The following is a 6,000-nucleotide window of genomic DNA, read 5'->3' on the forward strand; positions in this document are numbered from 1 at the left end:
ATAATATAATATTGTTATATCTTTTGTGTGTTATCTGTTTGTTTATCTGTTGCCTGGTTGTAAGATTCTTACTTTTTCTTTCTCTTGTAACTAGTGTTTTTATTTATTATTTTTCTCTCTACTCTTCGTTTGTTAACTGTTTCTTTTCTCTATCGCACTTTGCTGCTGCAACATCGAAATTTCCCATTGTGGGAAAATAAAGGAATATCTATCTTATCTTATCTTATCTTAAATTATTTCCTTTAAATATGTTTTTTCTTCTTTTCTTATGACTTTATTAAAAGTCACTATGTTGAAAAAGTGTTGACAATCATAACCGTTTTGTCCTGGCACAAACTGAGCTTGAACTTGATGAAGGTGATGAAATAGGAAATGACAATAAAGCCCCAAATAAGTAGATATGTCATGTTTAATATGTTTTCTGGCATATGCACGAGAACAGAAATGTACAGTATTTTATCCTACATAGTAATGTTATTTCTGATTGAAGTCAAGATCCAAAAGGGGTAGATGTCCTATGAATTAACTGTTTTAAAACCCCAGTATCATAAAATCAAGTGGACTTATTTGGGATTTGAGTAGTGCTGTGAAAGACCTATCACAGATGTGAAAACCATTAAATTTAATCATGTCTTCTAGCTGTGGTCTCTGAGACCCCAAACAGACATAATGCATAATTTTCTGTATAGGGCTTCTATAATATTTATGATAAGACTGAACCAAAACCTATGGCCTTATCTTAAAAAAGCTTCCAGCTATCATTCAATTAACAACATAAATTATTTACTTTTCAGAAAACTATATATTTTGAAGTGAAACATGCATAAACTATAGAACTATTCATCTCAATCTACTGATAAAGGAAGATGGCATGATGTGATGGAAATAGCTACTAATTGGACCTTGTGATGACATTGGTCTTCAACTGCTGTTTCCAAGGTCAAAAAAGCAAATTTAAACCCCCTCCTTTAAAAGGGGCCCACACCCGATGGATGAGAAAAAGCCCACACCGTGGATGAGAAAGTATTAAAGTGCTCAGAAAAATGAAAATGAACATCTACATTTCTATTTGAGCCAACTGTGTCTGCTGTAGAAGATCATGTGATGATGATGATCCAGAATCCAGAACAGTCACTAAATGGACCTTGTGGTGAAATTGTTTGCTCAACCAGACTGTAATGAATAATTTCATATTTCATTGATCACCACTAGAAAATCAATTTTTTTTTGCCAAACCTATCCTCCACTGGGAGGTGATTTTATTAATCACAACACTAAATACACTTTATAAGCCTTTTTCATGCTCAACTTGAGGCCTTAATTCATTAACGTAATATTTCGTTAAAATCTTTGCCAGCTGGATTGTTAATCATACTTCACCTTGTGCGTCCTACATCAAATTTACACATTGATCCTATTAAAGGAAAACCCAGGCTGACATTCAAGAGGACCTCATCGGTTGACCTGGCAAAATGGACCACATCTAATCCCAAACACCAGTGTTGTTTTTTTTTAAGCTTCAAATGAATCCAATAATCGATGGCCTTTATTTGTTCATTATGATGCAAAATTTTGGTTAATGAAATTAGTCCGTGGTATCCTGAGACAGCAAGTGCGGAGTAATTACAATGGGCAGTGTATTCTCATAGCAATCTCAAACAGAGGGATGGAGAAGCAACTAATGACAAAGTCAACCAATGTCATTCCCTTTTTGCTTTTGCATGCATAAACACACATGGCGATTTCACTTGTACCAGCAGTTTCATGGCTAATTAAAATCCAGCCAGATTGACATGGGTCTACATTTAGTCTCAAAATGACCTTGTGTTGTCAAGGATATATGGCCCCACTGTGTTTTTCTTACACCAAACAATGGGCGAAGAATTTCATAGAAGCACCACATATCTTTTTGTGGTCTTTAGGTATTGTCTTGGCTGCAACGGTTATGTTGCCAGGAATGCATGAATACCAGTCTGAGCAGAGCTGTCATGGGAATTGATGAGAATGTAAACTCCTCCGATTGGATGGAGGAATGAATGGGTAGCATCATTGTTTGCACCCAACGAATGCAGAGACTGAGAGTGTGTTTGTGAGTGTGTGATTGTGGGATGTGTTTCAGTGGTTCTCCATAAACACAGTCCTAAGACATATTCAACAAATATATAATAACAACCTGCTCCAGTGGTTCCCAACCTGTTTGTCTGATATACTCATACAGCCCTATCAGATTACCCAAAGTACCTCATCATCAATACCGCCTGTCATGCGTTCAGTCAAATTGATTTTGAATGGATTTTGTTACAGCTACAGTATATCTTCATACACTTTAAAGGTGCAGTCAGTGATTCTAACTAAATACACTTTTGATCAAATTCACCAAATATCTCCTCAGAGTCTGCTTACTGTCCGTTCTGTGTGTGTGCTGAAAAAAATCCGGTGTTTGTAGGCTACACAGGCTCTGTAAACTGGAAACAAACAAAGTGGTTTGCACCGAGCCACACAACACTGTTCCAGCCAATCAGCAACAGGGGGCCTGCACAGGACATGGAATGGGAGGGGGCAGGGAGATTCCACAACATGGATGTTGAGTTTGAATATCAGCAAACTGCCCATTTTTTATGTCCGTTTGGTCAGGTTTGCATTCACACTACCACCACTTGCTGGTCATCTACCATATAGCCTATCTGCTTATTTCTACATCAAATATTTATCAATAACTGTTGATCCATCAGGGTACTTTTAGCTAACTATTTGACCATTAATCCATTATTTTTAGCTATAAATTGTATATCCATTACTTTCAGTTAACTATTTAGACTTTTTCTTCTGCTTGCCAATGCTAAATACTTTTCACACACTCTCAATCACAAAATGTAGTGTAGTGTTTTTTATTCAAATCATAGCTCCTGTTTTGTCTAATCAATTGATCTGCAGAAGTAGGCCCAATCGCTGCCTGGAAAATCGCTTTACTGTAAACAAGCCCATGGAGTTACACCATAATGATACTGTTGGCCTGACACTTTCATTTTCAGTCACTAACCTTTCACAAGCTTACTTTCATCACACTCTCAAAGCAAGACACAGAAAGCCTGTGACATCACACTGATTGGACTGGAGGAAGTGGCTCCAAAATTGATGGCCAGGATCAAAAGACTCCATATTTAGGCTTCAAAGGTTATGATATGGCCTACTGTTTCAGTGACTCACTGTTGCTGATTTCTGAACAACATCCTGAGCTAGTGAATAGGCGATATTGACATTTCATCACGGAGAGCCACCACCAGCCAAGGAAGAACTTGTTGGCCTTCAGCAAATCTATTCTCCTTCATATTTCGCCCCTGCAGGAACAGTTTAAATCAGTTAAACCTGAGAACGATGAGCTAAATAACACTTTGTTGTAATTGACAGTGGCAGTATAATGCTGTTTATCAATAAATGCCAATCACCTCACCCTATGTGAGGAGTCTCAGTGTGACTAAATTAATCACAGAACTTAAACTGCACTCTAAAGAAAGACCTATTAAGCCTTTCTTCATGTGGCTGCCAGACAACAGTGATTTTGTCATTTAATTCCATTGTGATTATCCCGTGCCTTGATTGTCAAAAGCTCAATACGAGATTGATTAGCTGTCCTTCATTATGGGAAGTCACTGGCTGCTAGTGAAGCTAAACTGTTTTCTAAGCTTTGGCTTATGAATGCAAAATACCTTCGAAGGAAGAACACAGGTGCCAATCTGTGCTCACCCAGTTGTTATATCTCGCACAGAGTCTCATTATAAAGCAAAGTTATTGGAGCACGCAGCAATTAAACAGGATCAGCAAATCCTACAAAGCTTGCTAACTGCAGTCATGGGTGATCCCGGGTGTACGGCTGACCACTAGTGAGTAAGGCTGACTGCAAAGAATCATTTTAATTACTTGTCATAGTGGTTAAAGTGTTTTTTGTTAGTTTTTTGACTGTACACTAGACACTGTTTGCAGGGATTACTTTGGTTATTGCATTAAAATAAGAGTTTTTGTCTGTTAGTTACTGATACACTATATATATATATACATGTTCACTTGATGTTAAACAACTTACACAAGCAGACAAAGTCATTGTATATTGTTTTATCACTAGAATAGTAACCACAGAACACTGATACACTGAATTCAGGTCATCTGACTCACATTGATGCAATATCTTTATAGGTGCTTTATTTGACAACATGTCCCATGATCACTATCTAGGACAAAGACTTATTCAGGAGGGGCTCATCTATCATGAATGCTTGGGTTGTGTGTGTGTGTGCGTGAGAGAGAGAGAGAGAGAGAGAGAGTATTACACTGAGCCAGCTCACTCTTCACTTTGACTAATGTAGTAGCAGGTACATACCAACAGAGGTCACTTTTCTGTCTTTTCTATAGCACTTTCAATCTTCACCATGAGTTGTTAAAAATGTGTGTGACCTTCTTAAATGTGGTGACATCTAAACCTTATTAATATTTGAGCAGCCAAGTTGACACAGACGCCTTGTTTGATTTACAGGAGCGCCTTGTCAGTATACTAACAGAAATTAGGTTTATGCATACATTTACCCAGTCATACTGATCACAGTGTGAAGTTGCTGCTGTTCGAGATAAAGTCAGTTGACTACAAGAACCTTAATGTTAGTTGTAGGAGGAGTAGGAGAAGTGTGTGTGTGTGTGTGTGTGTGTGTGTGTGTGTGTGTGTCTGTCCACATCACAATTGTGCAGGGATTTCACTATTAATGGATTAATTAATCATCTTCTGAAGAGGAAATACTACAGAGAAGTGCTGTTTGAAGAGGAGAGGGCTCATCTATTTAAACCATATATCAATAATCATGATTATTAACTGAGAACCCCCCCCAAAAAATTAAAAAACAACTAAGTACAAAGGTGCTGGTCACCTGACAATGGGCTTCCCACTGACTAAAATAATGAGGCAAAGGAGGCAGGATTCAACAATACGATTATAATATTTCAGTACAGTTGCATAACAATGATATTGAGTTACCATGTTCTAGTTCCTGGACTGGTTGTATTTGCAGGCAATATCAGTGCATGATCTGCCACTGTGTAAACACATTTATGCTATAGTATGTCATACTAAAGCATAGAACCTTTTAACATTGTTATTCCTGTTATTTAACCAGAATTCCTTGCTAAAACACCTTTGTACATTTTGCTTCAACAACTATCATTTTAGCTGCTTAGGACAATGGGAGTTCAGTCAGATCAGTCAAATAGTCCACATGATAATTATTTTAATCATTGAGAGTTTTTATAGTTGCTTTATTTAGCATGCTACAGTAACTATAATCAGTTTGCTTTAAACTAATTTGATGTAATTGAATAATTTGTTCCAGATTTACTCTATTTTGAGAAGCAATTTTCAATCATATCACGCATTGAAATTTTTTCCCATCACTTCAAATCATTGGTGTCACAGCGCCCAACAGCCTCAAAGGAGCTGCCACCCAGCAGCTCTATGCTGCTCTGATCTGATGGAGTGGAACAATATTTAATCAGTGTTTTGTTTTTTGCAGATCTTAAACCCCCCTCCACCGTTCTTTCCACTGACTTTACACACCTGATCCCCATGACCTGAATGCAGCAGAGAGGGTGGTGAGCTGTAGCTGAACTTACCTCCGTGCCTCTCTGCCACAGGCTAAAAAAGATCCACTGGCCAGTAATCAGCCCTTGTCCTGACCCCTTTGCTGTGGATTAACAAATGTTTAGACAGGGGCACAGCAGTTACTTGTTTATTTTTAACTCAACTTTTACATTACATAAAAAAAAACAGGAAGTATAAATATCAATACTGAGTAATGGTCATTTGTCTTGAGCGACAGTATCTTATGTAATCTGGCAGTTTGTGGAAACTCACAGCATGACTGCCGCATGCCAGAGGTCAGATTTGTGCCACCATCCCATAATGACACACTCAGACGCATACCCACACCCACCCACCCGCACACGCACACGCACACACAC

This window comes from Morone saxatilis, unplaced genomic scaffold, assembly GCF_004916995.1.
Source record: "Morone saxatilis isolate NCDOM2014 unplaced genomic scaffold, NCSU_SB_2.0 Contig23, whole genome shotgun sequence".
Classification (NCBI taxonomy): Eukaryota; Metazoa; Chordata; class Actinopteri; family Moronidae; genus Morone; species Morone saxatilis.